Below are 24,612 nucleotides of genomic sequence, written 5' to 3' on the forward strand. Positions count from 1 at the left end.
TTAGTTATGTAATTATCTAACACATTAATTAGACATGTAACAATCAACTTCTTTAATTAATTCGTTAAGCACTGGTTCCTTCACGTAATCTTATCACGTGACATAGAAAAACAATATCAAACAAGTTCTTTATTAACATATCATCATATTTATCTTTGAAATACAAGGAGTTCCGCCCATAGGCTTGTCCATAATCCGCCCAAAGGCTATCCAGTAATCCATAGGGATTACTATTCCAAGCTTCCGCCCATAGACTAGTATGCGGGCCTCGAGATCAAATCCCGAGTCATCTTAGCCTCTTGTGCAGGACCCAAAAGGCAAGGGATTTACAGCTAGAGCCCCCCTGGCACCCAAGCGTCCTCCTGCTCCAAGTAGAGCTCAACAGAGAGACCTCTCACGGCGGGTTTGGTCCACGTTCCTGGCGCGATCAACAACCCCCTTGGTTAGGGTCAGGCAAGCAGTCGGGGGTAACTGAAACTGCCTCTCCCTTCAGGCCTTCAACCTGAAGTATAGATATTCATTTAATTTGTAATTCATAAATCAAACAGTGCTCTAAAATCTCTAGCAAGCACAAACATTTCTATTAATCGACCTTGTTGTTGGCAAACTGCTAAGAAAAGAATCTTTCTTTTTGAATGCATCTAGCACTCGATCCGGAGTACCTTGCAACTTGGCAAGATCCTTTATATTCTGGGTTCGGGCATACCCTATTAACCCAACTTGGTCAACCCTAAAGTTCATTGGTTACTTTAGTCTCCGGTTTTTAACCTTCCTTACTTAGAAGGATATCAAAGAATACATCCTTTGCAAGATAACTTGCGTAAGGATCCACCATCCTTGTTGATGGTATTTAACCTTTCTTCTTGTGAATCAATCTTCAGTTTCTTTAAGCTGAAGTTTGTCAGACCTAGGGTCTCCTTTTATTATTTTCTTTAAGAACCTCAGGGACAAACCATAGTTCTTTTACGTTATGATTTATTGACCCTACAATCAGGGAAGGTGGGCAAGTATTTAAGGTATAAACGTTTCTTGGATTTAAATCATTCCCAATGCATATTTCGTAGCATACGTATTTCTAAGTTTATATTAATTTGGTTAACTTTTAGAAGGTAATGTCGAGATCACCTCGGCACGATTTATTATCTATGTGACGATTGATTTTTCAGTCCTAAACTTTATTGCTTCGCGGTGTCGTATTGCTGCGCATTCGAAGTGTGTAAACCACCCAAAAGTTGTGCATGGGATTTGGTACTTTGTACATACTTAGTTGTTGTGATAACATTTATTTTATGCATATAAGTATAGTGGGGAGGAGTTGGAGACAAAAGTGGCGAATATGATGAGATGCTTTCAGCCTATGTTGAGCAAGGTTGAGTGGAAAGCACGACTGATGCTGGTGAACATGTTAGGATTTGTCTTCTCCTTCTCCAGCTACATCAAAAATACCTAATGATAACCACATCCAGGAGTTGGAAAGAAGGAGGCTAAGCATTGAAATGTGCTATGAGAAGCATGGAGTTATCACTGTTACAGTGTGTGCTTGTTTTGGGTTACAATGTGTTGTTTACATGGGCGCCAAAGATATGGAACGACAGGCTCTTAAAGTATTCAGAATGAGACTTTTTGGAGTTGAGGTACGTGCTGTCCAGTTTGGTACAGGTAGTTGAAAGATGTGGCATCAGAAGCAATAAGATACTTGGTTTCAAATGAAGAGACTACACACTATATTTTAAGGTCCGTAACTGGATCTCACCCTTATCCAATGCTGGTGAGAGATTTTCATGCCATTATTGGCAAAGAGACTTGACGACAGTGCTGCTAATGAGGGATTTCAAATGCTAAGAAGGGAGGGAAAAGAGGAGAGTGTGACCAAAAGGAGGGAAGGGGCAATGCTAATTGGGGAAGAAAGGTGAGAAAAAGCAGGGGAGGTCACGAACGGAAAGAGGGGGGAAAGAATTTGAATGAAAAAGCTTTTTCTGTCATTTTGGGATCTCTCGGTCTGTTTGTGTCTGTGGTGGGTCTACCTGTGTACCGCGGGTCTGCATTTTCGGCCTCTGGGCTTTTCCGAGATGATGCATGTTGAAGACTGCGAGACCAGAACAGGCCGCCGGTGGTCATGAGGTGGAAGTGGAGTTCAAATTGGGGAAGAAAGAAATGAAGACTATCGACAGAGAGGGAAAGGGGGCCGCTCAAGGAAAAGACCACTCTCAGAGCGAGCGTTTCCATATCGTTGCAAGGCAGCAATGGGGAAGCAACTGAAGTACAGTATCTTGGTGCCGACTTACTGCGAACGTTTCAACATTGCTTTGCCAACCTACCTGCTCTTCAAGTCCCTCGAGAATGTTGACTTTGAGATGATCGTTATCGATGATGCAAACCCATGATGGCACACTAGATGTCAGAGGGAAGCCTGCTCTCAGAAGAAGGACAAGGGGTTTCAAGGCTTCTGTATTCATTTTGATCAATCAAGGTCTTGTGTGTGTATCCCTTATGGCGCTTCTGTCAATCTGGAGCTGTACCTCACTGAGATTCTTCACGAGGGCGATTCCTCAGTCGCAAGCAACTCCAGCAATTGGCAGGGCGCCCAATACTTATTGTCCTGCATCGGAGGATTCTTGGGGAACGCCTATCTCGGTCGATATATGGCAGAATTGTACTTCCAGTTGATTTTCATTGCTGGACTTTTGCTAATTGCCTTATCAACCACTCTCTCCAGTACACTCGGAACCGCCCTTCTCCTATTCGCTCCTCCACCACCTTCTCCAGTTGGTGGAATTGGTAAGCGGAAGGGATTGACAACTGTGTGCTCAGGAAGCTCTAGTCCTCGACGCTGGGGTCTGGGAACTGCATATCATAAGGATGAACAGGACATTTCACTCATCATACCTGAAGCTCGGGACACTACGACAAACTTTTTTAGGAGCAGAAGCTGGGCAGACAAATCTCCTATGCATCCTATTTCGAGTGCACTGCTACGAGAAAGACTGTTTGCCATTCCTGCATTGGCACTAGAACAAGATCATCCAGATATTGCATTGCCACTGCAAACTACAGCTCTATACAACTCCAACCCTTCTCTAAAGCCCGCAATCTCCAGGCTACATACTGTGCTGCATGAAGAAATAGAAAGTTTTTGCACGTAGGTTGCAGCAGAAATCCTCCTCAGAAAACCCTATATTTCTGCTGCAGTTGATAAAGTTGTGCATGCTATGCAAGACCTGTGGCCAAGGTCCAGATTGAAGATCTTTGGTTCTAATGCAACGGGGCTTGCACTTCCATCTAGTGATGTTGATTTGGTTGTATGCTTGCCACCAGTTCGAAATCTGGAGGGCCCAGTATCCAACCAGCAGCAGGAAGGAGAGTTTATCTCCCAATCGACGTGCAATGAGAAAAAGCTTGATGGATGTCCTAGCAACCAGGCTCCTTGGATTAATTACTCAGATATCCTTACAGAAGTCATATGGGAAGTGGGCAGATCTTGCTGATGGTAATAAATTGAATGCCTACATTGTGAAATATAGCCTTGACTTGGAACCTTGTAATCTCAACTACTTAGAGATCCAAACAGTCATTCATTTTTGAATGATATGAATGGCCTAAAGTACCCTTAGACAGAAACAGTAAAGCTGTTTATGATTAAGTCTTGAAACTGAGAGATTTATTTGGTGCTCTTGAAAACAAGTTCATACACTTATTGAAAAACAGAGGACAGATTGACATGCTTTGTCATTTATTTTTTACTCTTCTTTTGTAAAATATTTGACAAACAATATAATGAACTTGGCATCAAATATTGTGTTATCGAGATCTTCTTGATAGTCTTTATTTCTTGCTGTACCTTGAACCCCGAGTTCTGCAGCCTTTACACGAAATCTATGACATTCTGGTGAACCCACGTGAAAGTGCTGCGTCATCAGCAAGATGGGAGACTCGCAAGAAGAGATGACAGATGATAATGTCATGAAGAACCTGTTTCAGTCATTTACCATGTATATGCAGCAGCAAGCTCATGCAAAACGTGACAGTGATGCTATGGATGCCTTGAAAGCTGTCCAACAGGAGATGAAGCAGTTTAATGGCCAGCAAGTGTCAACTTACCTGCATTTGTATGAAGAAAAGATGAAGTTTTTTGGGGTTTCTCAAGATGTTTGGAGCCGCTACTTCTTGCGGATCGTGGTGCGCGCTCTTGAAGGTCGAATTGCAGAAATTCAAGAGGCACATGCAGGTTGGGCTGAATTTAAAAAGGCATTAAAAGATGAATATTTCCTGGAGGATACAGGTCTTATGAATCGCAGGAATTTTTTAGCATGGGTTTCTATGCCTAATAAGGGACTTTCTGTTACCGCTCTTCTGCGAGAGTTTGAAAGCCGTTATGATCAGTTGGATGGGACTGAACAGCAAGCTTTGGAGATGCAGAAAGTGGAGTTATTTTTGCAAGCTGCAGATGCTGATTTACAGGAAAAGTTGGATGATCTTTTGGAAGATCAAGCTACTGATTCAGGTTTAAAGACTGAGTGGAGACATGTCATTGATGCTGTGAATGCTCTTGTCAAGAAGCAGCGCAGGAGAGTCAGATTGCATCGAAATACAGGATTAGTTCCTGAGAAATCCTTGGAGACTTCTTCTTCTACCCCTGCTGCTTCTTTGCCTAAGCCTACTCCTCCTGTTATGAATCCACCAGTTCCTCCTGCTCCAGTGCCCTTATCTGTAGATGATGTTATTAAAGGCTTGGCGGATTTGACAATTAAAGCAGTTAAAGCTGAAGTTGGTAAGTTAAAGGAGCAACTTATGTCAGTACCTGCTGTAGCACCTGCTCCAGTGACTGCTTTTCCAGCTGGTCAAAGAAAAGGGCGACGATGTATTTGGTGTGATAGTACAGAGCACCAACACTGCAGAGATTGTGATGCTTTTCAGGAAGCACGTAAGAAGAATGTAGTGTTCTGGGGACAAGATGGGAAGATATGGCTGACAGAGACTGGCGCTCCTCTTGACACGAACTTTGGTAAGGGAGGTATGAAGAAGCTTGTTGATGATATGGCTGCGTGATCAGCTTATGTGAGTGTTAGAGGAGATGCTTCAGCTTTTGGAGTCCAGCTTGAGCAGAAATTTGATGGAGACTCTGCTTTATGGTCTTCTGCCTTGGAGATAGCGAGAAGAGGGAAAGTTCAAACTTCTACTATGACTTGTGTGGGCTCTAGCATCCGAGGAGAAACAGGATGGGATTCTCCTGTTGACAGGTATTCTATTTTTGCTTATATGGCTAAAACGCAGGGTTTAGATGCCATGGTTGAGGAAAAGAGAAGAAGAGATGAGGAAGGTCCTAGCTCCTCCAAAAAGACTAGAGGGGGTGACTTTGTTTCACCACCTGTTACAGCTCCACCTATGTCAAATTCTCCAACTCAAACAGGTTTCGATCAACCAATGGGAGACAAGCAGAAAGAAAAGAAGCAACCAAGAAAAGAGCCAGGATTCAAGCTCTTGTCAGATCTTGAAATGCAAATGGATATGAGTAAGATTTTTCATGAAAGAATTTTGAATAGTGAAGTCACTTTTACTGTTGGAGAGGCTCTTGGGATAACTCTGTTCATAACCTGATCAGCCTGTATTCAGTGACTTGTATTCAGGCTTTTGCATTCAACTCTGTTGGCTGAATGAATTCAGCCCTCGGCTCTATGGACTGCATACAAGTTTCAGCTTTTGCCTAGAGGGCTGAATACAGGTATTCAGCCCTCTTGGTTGAATGCAAAAGCTGAAACTGATCATAACCTGAATACAAGTCACCTAGTGAATAGATGGCTCGTCCTGCAAAAGCCTCAGCAAATTCATCCACAACTGGACCTGTTCCCACATTCCTGATTGTCACTTTGTTCACGGGCTGCATATCCTGAATAAATCTCAAAGTACCATTCTTCTTTGGTACAGTAAACCACCTGTTAGAATAGGGTGCAGAAGAGGGTTCCAAAATCCCCATTTTAATCTTCTCATTCAGCAACTCTATCAGCTTTGGCAAGTGTGCTTTAGGCACAAGTATAGGACGTATATTCCATGGTACATGAGGAACAGTGAAGATGACCATAGGTGCAACCAATTCGGGACTAATGCAGCCAATTTCATGTGGAAAGAAAGCAAATGCCTTACCATGACGTCCAAGCATCTCTCTAAAACATTCTTTTTCCACTGGAAGCAAAAAATCATCATTTCCAATCTTCAATTCTGCAAGAGTTTCAGCTGTAAACTTATGTCCAATATTTGCAGGATCCCTCAACATAGGCTGCTTCATAGCTTTTTCAATCTGTTCATCACTATCAGAAGGAAGCGGGCCTGCAACCGGCTTAACCTTCTTATCAACTGTTTTATATTTTGTGTCAACCTTGGCATCATTCAAGCACTCTTTTCTTTGCTGTAATTTCTGCAAATTTTTAGCATCTTTCAACTCTGTTGGCTGAAAAATTTCAGCCTTTAGCTCTATGGACTGCATGGGTGTAGCCTGAAACTCTGTATGCAGAAATTTTTCTGCATTCAACTCTGTTGGCTGAATGAATTCAGCCCTCGACTCTATGGACTGCATAGATGCATCCTGAAACTCTGTATGCAGAAATTTTTCTGCATTCAACTCTGTTGACTCAATGGATTCAGCCCTCTGCAATTCTATTAGCTGATCAATATCAGCCATAAATTCAGTTTGCTGAGTTTTCTCAGCCTCAAACTCTGTTTGCAGCATAAAACCAGAAATTTTCTGAAACATATCCAAGGTTTGCACAGGTATAATCTTTGAACACTTGCATACATCAGTTTTCAGCATTGCTCTCATCTCAAACAATGTATCTGTATAAGACATCCCTTCATACAATCCATCCACATGCTCTTCTGCTTGCAAAATACCTGCATTCTTCAACTCTTTCTCCTTACGACCAATGTACTGCCTGGCAGCTCTAGGCAAATCTGAAATTTTCTGATAACTTACTGAACTATCTGAAGTAATCCCAACAAAGTTATTGGAGAAAGACTGGCTGCCAGGAGGCGAGATCTCCTCTTTTCTCCGCTCCGTACCACTGGCGTCTCACAAGACAGTGGTACCTAATGAAAATCCAACTCCTTCGCAGGTAGTGGTGCCTCACGCAAGGAGTCACTGTTTCTTGGATGATTTACCCCAACAGTCATAAACTGAACAGCTCGCATACCATCTTTACTGCGTATCCGCGCATAAGCTGATCCGTCATCCATCACTTTTGTTTCCATTCTTGCTTCTGTAATGAAAGGCTGTCCAAGAATAATCGGATAAGAGCATGAATCCTGAACAAAGCAATGATAATCCTCTTCAACATTACCAATAGAAATTCTGATACTCGGACAAGCAGCATACATATCACCAGAAGTATTATTGGCGGCTCTCATGCGCCAACCATGCTCTGCATCCATAGGCCACTTGCCACTCTCATAAACACCTCGAGCAATAAGATTAATTTCAGAACCATGATCAACTAAAGCGATCAAGGGAATTTGCTTCTCTCCAATCCTTACCACTGTCTCAGTGGTTGCTCTAGCCCAATGACTTCGTGAAAAATGGGTGCGAGGAATAAGAATTGGGGTCTCATCATCTTCATACTGCATAGGCTGCACTATTTTCTCCAATTGCGGATTAACAGAAGCATTCTCAACCATCACTGCATCATCATGCTCTTCCCCAAGAGCTCCATGCCACAATCCTTGTAAAGCAGGTCCTTCCATCGCATGTCGTTTCCTCCGCAAAAGATCCTGCATCTGATCCTGTATTTCTCTTCTAGCAATCCCAAGAGCCTCTCCAACAGTAAAAGTGACTTCACTATTCAAATTTCTTTCATGAAAAATCTTACTCATATCCGTTTGCATTTCAAGATCTGACAAGAGCTTGAATCCTGGCTCTTTTCTTGGTTGCTTCTTTTCTTTCTGCTTGTCTCCCATTGGTTGATCGGAACCTGTTTGAGTTGGAGAATTTGACATAGGTGGAGCTGTAACAGGTGGTCAAACAAAGTCACCCCCTCTAGTCTTTTTGGAGGAGCTAGGACCTTCCTCATCTCTTCTTCTCCTTTCCTCAACCATGGCATCTAAACCCTGCGTTTTAGCCATATAAGCAAAAATAGAATACCTGTCAACAGGAGAATCCCATCCTGTTTCTCCTCGGATGCTAGAGCCCACACAAGTCATAGTAGAAGTTTGAACTTTCCCTCTTCTCGCTATCTCCAAGGCAGAAGACCATAAAGCAGAGTCTCCATCAGATTTCTGCTCAAGCTGGACTCCAAAAGCTGAAGCATCTCCTCTAACACTCACATAAGCTGATTGCGCAGCCATATCATCAACAAGCTTCTTCATACCTCCCTTACCAAAGTTCGTGTCAAGAGGAGCGCCAGTCTCTGTCAGCCATATCTTCCCATCTTGTCCCCAGAACACTACATTCTTCTTACGTGCTTCCTGAAAAGCATCACAATCTCTGCAGTGTTGGTGCTCTGTACTATCACACCAAATACATCGTCGCCCTTTTCTTTGACCAGCTGGAAAAGCAGTCACTAGAGCAGGTGCTACAGCAGGTACTGACATAAGTTGCTCCTTTAACTTACCAACTTCAGCTTTGACTGCTTCAATTGTCAAATCCGCCAAGCCTTTAATAACATCATCTACAGATAAGGGCACTGGAGCAGGAGGAACTGGTGGATTCATAACAGGAGGAGTAGGCTTAGGCAAAGAAGCAGCAGGGGTAGAAGAAGAAGTCTCCAAGGATTTCTCAGGAACTGATCCTGTATTTCGATGCAATCTGACTCTCCTACGCTGCTTCTTGACAAGAGCATTCACAGCATCAATGACATGTCTCCACTCAGTCTTTAAACCTGAATCAGTAGCTTGATCTTCCAAAAGATCATCCAACTTTTCCTGTAAATCAGCATCTGCAGCTTGCAAAAATAACTCCACTTTCTGCATCTCCAAAGCTTGCTGTTCAGTCCCATCCAACTGATCATAACGGCTTTCAAACTCTCGCAGAAGAGCAGTAACAGAAAGTCCCTTATTAGGCATAGAAACCCATGCTAAAAAATTCCTGCGATTCATAAGACCTGTATCCTCCAGGAAATATTCATCTTTTAATGCCTTTTTAAATTCAGCCCAACCTGCATGTGCCTCTTGAATTTCTGCAATTCGACCTTCAAGAGCGCGCACCACGATCCGCAAGAAGTAGCGGCTCCAAACATCTTGAGAAACCCCAAAAAACTTCATCTTTTCTTCATACAAATGCAAGTAAGTTGACACTTGCTGGCCATTAAACTGCTTCATCTCCTGTTGGACAGCTTTCAAGGCATCCATAGCATCACTGTCACGTTTTGCATGAGCTTGCTGCTGCATATACATGGTAAATGACTGAAACAGGTTCTTCATGACATTATCATCTGTCATCTCTTCTTGCGAGTCTCCCATCTTGCCAATGACACAGCACTTTCACGTCGGGTTCACCAGAATGTCATAGATTTCGTGTAAAGGCTGCAGAACTCGGGGTTCAAGGTACAGCAAGAAATAAAGACTATCAAGAAGATCTCGATAACACAATATTTGATGCCAAGTTCATTATATTGTTTGTCAAATATTTTACAAAAGAAGAGTCAAAAATAAATGACAAAGCATGTCAATCTGTCCTCTGTTTTTCAATAAGTGTATGAGCTTGTTTTCAGGAGCACCAAATAAATCTCTCAGTTTCAAGACTTAATCATAAACAGCTTTACTGTTTCTGTCTAAGGGTACTTTAGGCCATTCATATCATTCAAAAATGAATGACTGTTTGGATCTCTAAGTAGTTGAGATTACAAGGTTCCAAGTCAAGGCTATATTTCACAATGTAGGCATTCAATTTATTACCATCAGCAAGATCTGCCCACTTCCCATATGACTTCTGTAAGGATATCTGAGTAATTAATCCAAGGAGCCTAGTTGCTAGGACATCCATCAAGCTTTTTCTCATTGCACGTCGATTGGGAGATAAACTCTCCTTCCTGCTACTGGTTGGATACTGGGCCCTCCAGATTTCGAACTGGTGGCAAGCATACAACCAAATCAACATCACTAGATGGAAGTGCAAGCCCCGTTGCATTAGAACCAAAGATCTTCAATCTGGACCTTGGCCACAGGTCTTGCATAGCATGCACAACTTTATCAACTGCAGCAGAAATATAGGGTTTTCTGAGGAGGATTTCTGCTGCAACCTACGTGCAAAAACTTTCTATTTCTTCATGCAGCACAGTATGTAGCCTGGAGATTGCGGGCTTTAGAGAAGGGTTGGAGTTGTATAGAGCTGTAGTTTGCAGTGGCAATGCAATATCTGGATGATCTTGTTCTAGTGCCAATGCAGGAATGGCAAACAGTCTTTCTCGTAGTAGTGCACTCGAAATAGGATGCATAGGAGATTTGTCTGCCCAGCTTCTGCTCCTAAAAAAGTTTGTCGTAGTGTCCCGAGCTTCAGGTATGATGAGTGAAATGTCCTGTTCATCCTTATGATATGCAGTTCCCAGACCCCAGCGTCGAGGACTAGAGCTTCCTGAGCGCACAGTTGTCAATCCCTTCCGCTTACCAATTCCACAAACTGGAGAAGGTGGTGGAGGAGCGAATAGGAGAAGGGCGGTTCCGAGTGTACTGGAGAGAGTGGTTGATAAGGCAATTAGCAAAAGTCCAGCAATGAAAATCAACTGGAAGTACAATTCTGCCATATATCGACCGAGATAGGCGTTCCCCAAGAATCCTCCGATGCAGGACAATAAGTATTGGGCGCCCTGCCAATTGCTGGAGTTGCTTGCGGCTGAGGAATCGCCCTCGTGAAGAATCTCAGTGAGGTACAGCTCCAGATTGACAGAAGCGCCATAAGGGATACACACACAAGACCTTGATTGATCAAAATGAATACAGAAGCCTTGAAACCCCTTGTCCTTCTTCTGAGACCAGGCTTCCCTCTGACATCTAGTGTGCCATCATGGGTTTGCATCATCGATAACGATCATCTCAAAGTCAACATTCTCGAGGGACCTGAAGAGCAGGTAGGTTGGCAAAGCAATGTTGAAACGTTCGCAGTAAGTCGGCACCAAGATACTGTACTTCAGTTGCTTCCCCATCGCTGCCTTGCAACGATATGGAAACGCTCGCTCTGAGAGTGGTCTTTTCCTTGAGCGGCCCCCTTTCCCTCTCTGTCGATAGTCTTCATTTCTTTCTTCCCCAATTTGAACTCCACTTCCACCTCATGACCACCGGCGGCCTGTTCTGGTCTCGCAGTCTTCAACATGCATCATCTCGGAAAAGCCCAGAGGCCGAAAATGCAGACCCGCGGTACACAGGTAGACCCACCACAGACACAAACAGACCGAGAGATCCCACAATGACAGAAAAAGCTTTTTCATTCAAATTCTTTCCCCCCTCTTTCCGTTCGTGACCTCCCCTGCTTTTTCTCACCTTTCTTCCCCAATTAGCATTGCCCCTTCCCTCCTTTTCGTCACACTCTCCTCTTTTCCCTCCCTTCTTAGCATTTGAAATCCCTCATTAGCAGCACTTTTGTCAAGTCTCTTTGCCAATAATGGCATGAAAATCTCTCACCAGCATTGGATAAGGGTGAGATCCAGTTACGGACCTTAAAATATAGTGTGTAGTCTCTTCATTTGAAACCAAGTATCTTATTGCTTCTGATGCCACATCTTTCAACGTACCTGTACCAAACTGGACAGCACGTACCTCAACTCCAAAAAGTCTCATTCTGAATACTTTAAGAGCCTGTCGTTCCATATCTTTGGCGCCCATGTAAACAACACATTGTAACCCAAAACAAGCACACACTGCAACAGTGATAACTCCATGCTTCTCATAGCACATTTCAATGCTTAGCCTCCTTCTTTCCAACTCCTGGATGTGGTTATCATTAGGTATTTTTGATGTAGCTGGAGAAGGAGAAGACAAATCCTAACATGTTCACCAGCATCAGTCGTGCTTTCCACTCAACCTTGCTCAACATAGGCTGAAAGCATCTCATCATATTCGCCACTTTTGTCTCCAACTCCTCCCCACTATACTTATACGCATAAAATAAATGTTATCTCAACAACTAAGTATGTACAAAGTACCAAATCCCATGCACAACTTTTGGGTGGTTTACACACTTCGAATGCGCAGCAATACGACATCCACCCCCTCTAAACCTGCGCATCCTCCGGATGTGCCAACTATCCAGGATCATTCAACTCCACAAACAGGTCAAGTCCATCTTCTGATTCTAGTAAACCTGTTTCTTCATCAGCTTCATCATCCCAATGAAATTTTTGCCCCTTTCGAAGCAGCTGATAGAGAACATCTGCAATATGAGCAAAATGAGGAATCCAAATCATGTAAAATACACAAGCTCCCACAAATCTCCGCACCTCTGAAGTAGTCGAGCAATACTCTGCAATCCTGTTTATGGCATCCACCTTTGCAGGAGAAGGCTTTCTGCCATAATATCCAACCATATGCCCAACTATGATGACTTCATTAACAGCAAAGACAGATTTCAGCCCTGAAAGTGTCAAATTTACCTCCTCTAATCGTGTCAATATTTGTTCACAAGCATTCAAGTGATCAGCCACAAACTGTCTACATCCACGCAAATCAAGACTTTCATTCTTTTCTTCTTCTGCACAACCCTTAATAGGCACATCATCTAGAAAAGGCATGGTAAACTGCGGAATATAGTCTCGAAGAACTCTATGCATAGCATTCATCATATGAGCAACTGAGTTTGTAGCACCTTGAGGCAAGGTACACATCCTCACAAGACCAAAAGGTGTCCGCATAGTAGTAATATCCCTGCTTTCCAAGGCAAGCTGAAACTGATCATAACCTGAATACAAGTCACCTAGTGAATAGATGGCTCGTCCTGCAAAAGCCTCAGCAAATTCATCCACAACTGGACCTGTTCCCACATTCCTGATTGTCACTTTGTTCACGGGCTGCATATCCTGAATAAATCTCAAAGTACCATTCTTCTTTGGTACAGTAAACCACCTGTTAGAATAGGGTGCAGAAGAGGGTTCCAAAATCCCCATTTTAATATTCTCATTCAGCAACTCTATCAGCTTTGGCAAGTGTGCTTTAGGCACAAGTATAGGACGTATATTCCATGGTACATGAGGAACAGTGAAGATGACCATAGGTGCAACCAATTCAGGACTAATGCAGCCAATTTCATGTGGAAAGAAAGCAAATGCCTTACCATGACGTCCAAGCATCTCTCTAAAACATTCTTTTTCCACTGGAAGCAAAAAATCATCATTTCCAATCTTCAATTCTGCAAGAGTTTCAGCTGTAAACTTATGTCCAATATTTGCAGGATCCCTCAACATAGGCTGCTTCATAGCTTTTTCAATCTGTTCATCACTATCAGAAGGAAGCGGGCCTGCAACCGGCTTAACCTTCCTATCAACTGTTTTATATTTTGTGTCATCCTTGGCATCATTCAAGCACACTTTTCTTTGCTGCAATTTCTACAAATTTTCAGCATCTTTCAACTCTGTTGGCTGAAAAATTTCAGCCTTTAGCTCTATGGACTGCATGGGTGTAGCCTGAAACTCTGTATGCAGAAATTTTTCTGCATTCAACTCTGTTGGCTGAATGAATTCAGCCCTCGGCTCTATGGACTGCATAGATGCATCCTGAAACTCTGTATGCAGAAATTTTTCTGCATTCAACTCTGTTGGCTGAATGGATTCAGCCCTCTGCAATTCTATTAGCTGATCAAGATCAGCCATAAATTCAATTTGCTGAGTTTTCTCAGCCTCTAACTCTGTTTGCAGCATAAAACCAGAAATTTCCTGAAACATATCCAAGGTTTGCACATGTATAATCTTTGAACCCTTGCATACATCAGTTTTCAGCATTGCTCTCATCTCAAACAATGTATCTGCATAAGACATCCCTTCATACAATCCATCCACATGCTCTTCTGCTTGAAAAATACCTGCATTCTTCAACTCTTTCTCCTTACGACCAATGTACTGCCTGGCAGCTCTAGGCAAATCTGAAATTTTCTGATAACTTACTAAACTATCTGAAGTAATCCCAACAAAGTTATTGGAGAAAGACTGGCTGCCAGGAGGCGAGATCTCCTCTTTTCTCCGCTCCGTACCACTGGCGTCTCGCAAGACAGCGGTACCTAATGAAAATCCAACTCCTTCGCAGGTAGTGGTGCCTCACGCAAGGAGTCACTGTTTCTCGGATGATTTACCCCAACCGTCATAAACTGAACAGCTCGCATATCATCTTTACTGCGTATCCGCGCATAAGCTGATCCGTCATCCATCACTTTTGTTTCCATTCTTGCTTCTGTAATGAAAGGCTGTCCAAGAATAATCGGATAAGAGCATGAATCCTGAACAAAGCAATGATAATCCTCTTCAACATTACCAATAGAAATTCTGATACTCGGACAAGCAGCATACATATCACCAGAAGTATTATTGGCGGCTCTCATGCGCCAACCATGCTCTGCATCCATAGGCCACTTGCCACTCTCATAAACACCTCGAGCAATAAGATTAATTTCAGAACCATGATCAACTAAAGCGATCAAGGGAATTTGCTTCTCTCCAATCCTTACCACTGTCTCAGTGGTTGCTCTAGCCCAATGACTTCGTGAAAAATGGGTGCGAGGAATAAGAATTGGGGTCTCATCATCTTCATACTGCATAGGCTGCACTATTTTCTCCAATTGCGGATTAACAGAAGCATTCTCAACCATCACTGCATCATCATGCTCTTCCCCAAGAGCTCCATGCCACAATCCTTGTAAAGCAGGTCCTTCCATCGCATGTCGTTTCCTCCGCAAAAGATCCTGCATCTGATCCTGTATTTCTCTTCTAGCAATCCCAAGAGCCTCTCCAACAGTAAAAGTGACTTCACTATTCAAATTTCTTTCATGAAAAATCTTACTCATATCCGTTTGCATTTCAAGATCTGACAAGAGCTTGAATCCTGGCTCTTTTCTTGGTTGCTTCTTTTCTTTCTGCTTGTCTCCCATTGGTTGATCGGAACCTGTTTGAGTTGGAGAATTTGACATAGGTGGAGCTGTAACAGGTGGTCAAACAAAGTCACCCCCTCTAGTCTTTTTGGAGGAGCTAGGACCTTCCTCATCTCTTCTTCTCTTTTCCTCAACCATGGCATCTAAACCCTGCATTTTAGCCATATAAGCAAAAATAGAATACCTGTCAACAGGAGAATCCCATCCTGTTTCTCCTCGGATGCTAGAGCCCACACAAGTCATAGTAGAAGTTTGAACTTTCCCTCTTCTCGCTATCTCCAAGGCAGAAGACCATCAAGCAGAGTCTCCATCAGATTTTTGCTCAAGCTGGACTCCAAAAGCTGAAGCATCTCCTCTAACACTCACATAAGCTGATTGCGCAGCCATATCATCAACAAGCTTCTTCATACCTCCCTTACCAAAGTTCGTGTCAAGAGGAGCGCCAGTCTCTGTCAGCCATATCTTCCCATCTTGTCCCCAGAACACTACATTCTTCTTACGTGCTTCCTGAAAAGCATCACAATCTCTGCAGTGTTGGTGCTCTGTACTATCACACCAAATACATCGTCGCCCTTTTCTTTGACCAGCTGGAAAAGCAGTCACTGGAGCAGGTGCTACAGCAGGTACTGACATAAGTTGCTCCTTTAACTTACCAACTTCAGCTTTGACTGCTTCAATTGTCAAATCCGCCAAGCCTTTAATAACATCATCTACAGATAAGGGCACTGGAGCAGGAGGAACTGGTGGATTCATAACAGGAGGAGTAGGCTTAGGCAAAGAAGCAGCAGGGGTAGAAGAAGAAGTCTCCAAGGATTTCTCAGGAACTGATCCTGTATTTCGATGCAATCTGACTCTCCTGCGCTGCTTCTTGACAAGAGCATTCACAGCATCAATGACATGTCTCCACTCAGTCTTTAAACCTGAATCAGTAGCTTGATCTTCCAAAAGATCATCCAACTTTTCCTGTAAATCAGCATCTGCAGCTTGCAAAAATAACTCCACTTTCTGCATCTCCAAAGCTTGCTGTTCAGTCCCATCCAACTGATCATAACGGCTTTCAAACTCTCGCAGAAGAGCGGTAACAGAAAGTCCCTTATTAGGCATAGAAACCCATGCTAAAAAATTCCTGCGATTCATAAGACCTGTATCCTCCAGGAAATATTCATCTTTTAATGCCTTTTTAAATTCAGCCCAACCTGCATGTGCCTCTTGAATTTCTGCAATTCAACCTTCAAGAGCGCGCACCACGATCCGCAAGAAGTAGCGGCTCCAAACATCTTGAGAAACCCCAAAAAACTTCATCTTTTCTTCATACAAATGTAGGTAAGTTGACACTTGCTGGCCATTAAACTGCTTCATCTCCTGTTGGACAGCTTTCAAGGCATCCATAGCATCACTGTCACGTTTTGCATGAGCTTGCTGCTGCATATACATGGTAAATGACTGAAACAGGTTCTTCATGACATTATCATCTGTCATCTCTTCTTGCGAGTCTCCCATCTTGCTGATGACGCAGCACTTTCACGTCGGGTTCACCAGAATGTCATAGATTTCGTGTAAAGGCTGCAGAACTCGGGGTTCAAGGTACAGCAAGAAATAAAGACTATCAAGAAGATCTCGATAACACAATATTTGATGCCAAGTTCATTATATTGTTTGTCAAATATTTTACAAAAGAAGAGTCAAAAATAAATGACAAAGCATGTCAATCTGTCCTCTGTTTTTCAATAAGTGTATGAACTTGTTTTCAGGAGCACCAAATAAATCTCTCAGTTTCAAGACTTAATCATAAACAGCTTTACTGTTTCTGTCTAAGGGTACTTTAGGCCATTCATATCATTCAAAAATGAATGACTGTTTGGATCTCTAAGTAGTTGAGATTACAAGGTTCCAAGTCAAGGCTATATTTCACAATGTAGGCATTCAATTTATTACCATCAGCAAGATCTGCCCACTTCCCATATGACTTCTGTAAGGATATCTGAGTAATTAATCCAAGGAGCCTGGTTGCTAGGACATCCATCAAGCTTTTTCTCATTGCACGTCGATTGGGAGATAAACTCTCCTTCCTGCTGCTGGTTGGATACTGGGCCCTCCAGATTTCGAACTGGTGGCAAGCATACAACCAAATCAACATCACTAGATGGAAGTGCAAGCCCCGTTGCATTAGAACCAAAGATCTTCAATCTGGACCTTGGCCACAGGTCTTGCATAGCATGCACAACTTTATCAACTGCAGCAGAAATATAGGGTTTTCTGAGGAGGATTTCTGCTGCAACCTACGTGCAAAAACTTTCTATTTCTTCATGCAGCACAGTATGTAGCCTGGAGATTGCGGGCTTTAGAGAAGGGTTGGAGTTGTATAGAGCTGTAGTTTGCAGTGGCAATGCAATATCTGGATGATCTTGTTCTAGTGCCAATGCAGGAATGGCAAACAGTCTTTCTCGTAGTAGTGCACTCGAAATAGGATGCATAGGAGATTTGTCTGCCCAGCTTCTGCTCCTAAAAAAGTTTGTCGTAGTGTCCCGAGCTTCAGGTATGATGAGTGAAATGTCCTGTTCATCCTTATGATATGCAGTTCCCAGACCCCAGCGTCGAGGACTAGAGCTTCCTGAGCGCACAGTTGTCAATCCCTTCCGCTTACCAATTCCACAAACTGGAGAAGGTGGTGGAGGAGCGAATAGGAGAAGGGCGGTTCCGAGTGTACTGGAGAGAGTGGTTGATAAGGCAATTAGCAAAAGTCCAGCAATGAAAATCAACTGGAAGTACAATTCTGCCATATATCGACCGAGATAGGCGTTCCCCAAGAATCCTCCGATGTAGGACAATAAGTATTGGGCGCCCTGCCAATTGCTGGAGTTGCTTGCGGCTGAGGAATCGCCCTCGTGAAGAATCTCAGTGAGGTACAACTCCAGATTGACAGAAGCGCCATAAGGGATACACACACAAGACCTTGATTGATCAAAATGAATACAGAAGCCTTGAAACCCCTTGTCCTTCTTCTGAGACCAGGCTTCCCTCTGACATCTAGTGTGCCATCATGGGTTTGCATCATCGATAACGATCATCTCAAAGTCAACATTCTCGAGGGACTTGAAGAGCAGGTAGGTTGGCAAAGCAATGTTGAAACGTTCGCAGTAAGTCAGCACCAAGATACTGTACTTCAGTTGCTTCCCCATCGCTGCCTTGCAACGATATGGAAACGCTCGCTCTGAGAGTGGTCTTTTCCTTGAGCGGCCCCCTTTCCCTCTCTGTCGATAGTCTTCATTTCTTTCTTCCCCAATTTGAACTCCACTTCCACCTCATGACCACCGGCGGCCTGTTCTGGTCTCGCAGTCTTCAACATGCATCATCTCGGAAAAGCCCAGAGGCCGAAAATGCAGACCCGCGGTACACAGGTAGACCCACCACAGACACAAACAGACCGAGAGATCCCACAATGACAGAAAAAGCTTTTTCATTCAAATTCTTTCCCCCCTCTTTCCGTTCGTGACCTCCCCTGCTTTTTCTCACCTTTCTTCCCCAATTAGCATTGCCCCTTCCCTCCTTTTCGTCACACTCTCCTCTTTTCCCTCCCTTCTTAGCATTTGAAATCCCTCATTAGCAGCACTGTCGTCATGTCTCTTTGCCAATAATGGCATGAAAATCTCTCACCAGCATTGGATAAGGGTGAGATCCAGTTACGGACCTTAAAATATAGTGTGTAGTCTCTTCATTTGAAACCAAGTATCTTATTGCTTCTGATGCCACATCTTTCAACGTACCTGTACCAAACTGGACAGCACGTACCTCAACTCCAAAAAGTCTCATTCTGAATACTTTAAGAGCCTGTCGTTCCATATCTTTGGCGCCCATGTAAACAACACATTGTAACCCAAAACAAGCACACACTGCAACAGTGATAACTCCATGCTTCTCATAGCACATTTCAATGCTTAGCCTCCTTCTTTCCAACTCCTGGATGTGGTTATCATTAGGTATTTTTGATGTAGCTGGAGAAGGAGAAGACAAATCCTAACATGTTCACCAGCATCAGTCGTGCTTTCCACTCAACCTTGCTCAACATAGGCTGAAAGCATCTCATCATATTCGCCACTTTTGTCTCCAACTCCTCCCCACTATACTTATACGCATAAAATAAATGTTATCTCAACAACTAAGTATGTACAAAGTACCAAATCCCATGCACAACTTTTGGGTGGTTTACACACTTCGAATGCGCAGCAATACGACAGCAGTTAGATAAATTCAAGTAATCTTCCTTTTTCCCTTGCGAACAGAACTCATGCCAAATAAACAATCTTTCCCTTGCTAAGATATGCATTTAGCAATGATAACTTCCTAGAGTTTAAGTAACGTAAGAAACCTTTCATGAATTTCATCTTCTATGATGATTCGTTGTAAAAAAAATTAGGGGTTAATGGTGCAAGATGCAATTTTTATACCTTCAAGATTTAGCCGAAATATACTACTATAGTGGGTAAATAATCTTGCTCATAATTCGTTTCAATGCATAATGCTATTTGAAGGAAAACTATATTTTATACATTATCCATTATGCATGTTCAATTAAACTAAATTCCTTCATCGTAAATAGCTAGGACAAAATATAACTTATCCTAACAATTCATCTTGCATGATTGAATTAAAACTGATATAAAAACCAAGAAGGAAAAACCTAGTTTTGGGGTCAGATATCCACATGGATAATGAGAGATGACCCTCCAGCAGCTACTCCTTGGACTTTCTTAGGCGGCATCGCAGTTGTAATCCTTCAAACATGAAGGTAGCTTTACACTCCTTTTTATAATTCACCATCGCTTCAATAATCCTCTTCTCTCTTTCGAGTCAAGGAATCGTTAAGGGATTGACCACGAGAAAGGGGTAACAAGACCTTTAAGGTCTTAGCTTCTTCGAAGAGAGAAAGGTTTAGAAAGCCTAAAAAGGCTCTATAGGGTATATACACGGCAAAAGGTTGTGTGTGAGTGTGGCTTTGCAAACATATGAACGTTGGGAGATCTTTGGGCACGAGAGTGAAAGAACCTAGGGGTTTTCAAACCCAGGGGGAAATTTGAAGTATAACACAAGGGTTTATAGCACGGGGGAAAAAGGTATGTAAGGAAAAAGGGGACACGGGGGTTAAAAAAAGGCTTTGGGGGGTTGTGATAAAAAGGAATATGAGGGGGTGCAACACGGGGTTTCAAGGGAAACACAAGAAGGGACTTATAAATTTAAGCAACGGGGGGGGGGATTTGTGGTTTATGAGGCCAATGGGAGTGGGGGTTTAATGTCCCCACGGGAAGGGTTAAGGGTTTAAGACCGCGGGGGGGGGGGGGGGGGGGGTGAAAGGATTCTAAGGGAAGGGTATAGGAAGGGGGTCTTAGAGGAACCCCCCATTAGAAGCTTCTCAAGAAGCTTCTGAGAAGCTTCTGTGGGCAGCCATGTGGAGGAAAAAGGCCACTTAATGGATGAAGAAGGGCGACGTTGACAGCAACTGGTCTGGGCGGCAGATTAGGCAACGACATAGCTTCCTCCACTCCACGACGGTAGGCAGATCCCTCAGTTGGCGGCAGCATTCCTCTTTAGTCCTTCGTCCTCCCTTTCCCCGTTAGCCTGCAGCCTTCCCTCATTATATAGGGGAGGGGAGGGAATCCTCCCCCCTCAACGTGTCGATGGGCATGACTGTGGAGCTGAGCAAGCTCCAGCGAGGAGCTTGCTGGCTTCCCTATCCCCTTCCCCCTTCTAGCACGACGCGCCGTGGATGGGAGGATAAGGGAGACAAAAAAAAACCCCTTTGGTTAATTAATTTGATATATTACATCACCTTCAAGAATTAACAGCATTTTTACTTTCCACCCAAGGTATCCTTTTTGAAAGTGAGGAACGGAACATTGTCCAGAAGGAAATCCATTAATGATTATTGAATTTTACATAGCTAGCTGAGAGTATACATACAATATAATATCATAGAATCTGCACACCATGTACAAAATGACGAGACAAAAGTGCAGCATAATAAATCATGCATAGAAGCTATGCTGTAAGGAAAGAAATTTAGTTCAAAAAGTATAATCCAAAAGAAAGATACCCAAGAACACAATATTAGTGAGTTTGGGAATGTCCCAATTCCCATTTTTTGAATACTAAAATTGTGGCACTTTAATAACATACCCATAAGTTTCTCAAAACTATATGATATGACCTATCATTGGAAAGCGCTTGAAAAATGGAATCTTTTGAGCTATAGAGCGCTCCATTTGGACTTCTAGTATTCAAGTTATGACAAGTCAAAATATTTGACCACGTGTCCCAAACTTATGAGAAATTCCCATATTCCCTAATATGATGTTCAAGCTCTTTCTTAGCTTTTTCCTTCTTCTTTAGGAGCTCCTTATCGGAGTTAGCTTTGCCATTAGCAACTTTAGAGGACCGCCTTTCACATCACAGTTAAGGACTTGCGTCCCCTTATCATCTTGTTTAGGATTTGCCTCAACAAGTTTACATTATCCTTATTGCCTTCTTTGACCTTTTTTCTTCTTATAATGGGTCATAAATTGGAAGGATTAGTGGTGTTGACATGCATATCTTAGATAAGGCTAATACCACTACCACTAAACAACTCTTCAATGATAGCTTTTCCTCTCTACAATATTTTCTTTGGTCCCTCATCTTGCTAAAGGTTATTCCCTTGTGCTTGATGATTAATTGGACCTATTTTCCTACTCCCTTGCTGGAGAGATCTAATCTTACTCCACTAAGTACTAGCTAGATGGCCGAACTTTCCATATATATTGCATTTAACATTAGGGTAGTTTCTTGGAAAGTGCTAGCCACCAAACCACTTACAACTAAATCTTGATGGATCACATTCTTCAAGATGTCAACTTCCTATTAAGTTTTACTGCTTCTTTAGAAAATTAACATCTATGACTATTTGTGTAATATATTGTTCCATTATCATATTGATATAATGCTTCATCATGTCCTTCACTTTGCCAAGAACATTTGATGAATAGACTCATAACCATGATCATTCACTTTGCAATTCAACTGGCCTAGCCATGTGATTAGGAATCATCCTCTAAAGTGTAACCATTTGGCTTGCCATTGTCATAGCAACATTAGGAGGAGCCAGTAGAATGGGCACATTTTGCATTATGCTTCCTCTTCCATTCTAATTGGTCATGGTTATACTAGTCACACCTTGACTTCCATTGATCAATGCAAAATTCTTTCTAGAACCTACACTCAAGTTTATGTTAGCTCTAGATGTATAGGCCTCTTATTATCAGCGCGACTTTACTTCATATGCTCATATAATAGTAGTATCTATATCAACAAAAAATAACACTACTCAATTGCACTCGGATATTGAAGTCTCATCCATGTAAAATATACTACAATTGGGTAGCCAGGTGAAATAAGAATAGATGTTTACAATTTGTGAAATACCTCTTTCAAATTTTTGGCATACACTTGAGCATTCTCATGGGGCTCTTGATATGTCACATTCAAAACATGCAGCCAATATTGACCACCTCTCTCAAACGAAAACTCTCTTTGGAAGGCCATAAGAAAAAGTCAATCGTGGTTATGGTCTCGACTTTCAAGTCATGATACCTTTTAGAGTCATGTTGAAAAACATAATGAGATGTCCATCATCCAAAATTTAGAAATTCAATATTAATTTCTATAACTCACTAATGTGGAGCTCCACATCTTCCTCTCCTAACCCATTAAAAATGGATAGAGGGAAACCTAGGGTGCGACAAATCTAGCATTCTTGTAGGTATTGTAATAGGTTGTACCATAACAATGACTAGATTTTCTATAGGGGTCTATATATTTGGGACGACATCCCCACACAAAGTTGGTTGACTTGTCTGGGTAAGAGGTACAATAGATCTTGTCCCTTTCCCTAGTGGGATGGCTGGGATTATAGAGCAATTTGAAGCAAAGAATTGCAATATATCTAACCCCCAAGAGGGAAAGGCACAATAGGTAAAAAATATATATATATTTAAGGAAAAAATGGGGCACCAAAAATTTGGTCCCCTCTCCTTCCCCTTCATTGATTTTTTGTTAGTTAGCTTCATTAACTTATAACTTGTAAAAAAATTTGGTTCACTTCTTCATGTTCACACTATTCCATAAGCGGGTTTGGGCAACAGAAGAGAGGGGTAAATGACCTTGGATTCATGATTTGACTAGACTGGTGGCTTTTAGGTGTATCAAATCTATTACCTTGGTCTTTATCACTTGCTTTCCATCTTCCAGATTAGGTACTGGCTTCATAATGCCAAACCTTGCAGCCATTAAGTGGGGGGTGAAATGGACTCCCACTACAAGATATAGGCCTTATACCGATGTTTAAAGCGATGAAAATGCAAACAATAAAATTTGCCCCCGTCATCGCAAAAAGCATCATAATTGGCGACGCCATAGAATAGTCGGTATTGCCGTTGCTATAAGCATCGCTATTAGCATCGGTATGCACGTCACTATTAGAGTCGGTATGCACGTCATAAACCATCGCTATCAGCGTCGGTATTGGCGTCGATAGCGACGCCAATAAGCGTTAGTATTAGCGTCGGTATGCACATCGCAAACCGTCGCTATCAGCGTTGGTATTGGCGTCGCTAATAGCGACGCGAGCAATAAAATTTGTGATGCTAATAGTGACAGTAACAGGAAAAAAAAAATTTGTGGCAGGGCAATCAGTTGCCCTGCCACATATAGCACTGTGTGCTTTATGAGAGCCATACAAAATAGTTTCTGCACTACTATGTACAATACGCTTGCAAACTAAAACAATGTATAGTAAAATTATAAAACTAATACATGAAATAAATACATGATCACATAAAAAGCGATTGGTACAATCGTGACAAGATATCACTAATACATAGAAAATGTCTACATAGATTAGGCGACTCAAAAATAAAGGTGTGTGAGCTCCACGGATCCAAGGGCGAGCTACAAATCCTCGTCCCCCGAAAGCTCGTCCCACTGCAAAGAAGCATCGAATGGACTTTGCAAAAAAAGAAACAACACATCAGTCCACCATACAATAATTCATTCAAATCTATCTACTGCTGGCACCGAAAACTCCTCGTGCAAGGATGCTACTATGTAGTCCTTGCTCCCCTCTAGTATGTTCTTCAAATGATCTAAGACGTTGTGCCGAAAAACTTGTTGGCACAACTCTCTCATGCGATCCATCACCCTCCTCCCCTCATCATTCATGATGATGGCTCCTAACCTACTATCGACTAGATATCCATAACCCCTAGGAGTCTGCCTAAGATGGGTCCTCTCACATCTGCGTCCACATTCCTGGGCATATCCAGGAGACCCCTGTCCATCCGGTATACCAACGGGGGTAATATCTCTCAGAGTGGCACCCATAGGGGCGCCACCTGCTGCTGACAGCTGCACAAAAATCGGAGTAACTGGAGTAGATGTCCCCACAGGTGTGGCAAATCCTGGAGGTGACACAGCTCCAGCTGAACGATGAGACGGAGACACCACGTATGTGTCTCCACAGCATCCACCTGAGCCACGAGAGC

The sequence above is a fragment of the Lygodium microphyllum genome, chromosome 22, assembly GCF_053477565.2.
Source record: "Lygodium microphyllum isolate KBCC chromosome 22, Lygodium_microphyllum_v1.1.10, whole genome shotgun sequence".
In the NCBI taxonomy this organism is placed as follows: Eukaryota; Viridiplantae; Streptophyta; class Polypodiopsida; order Schizaeales; family Lygodiaceae; genus Lygodium; species Lygodium microphyllum.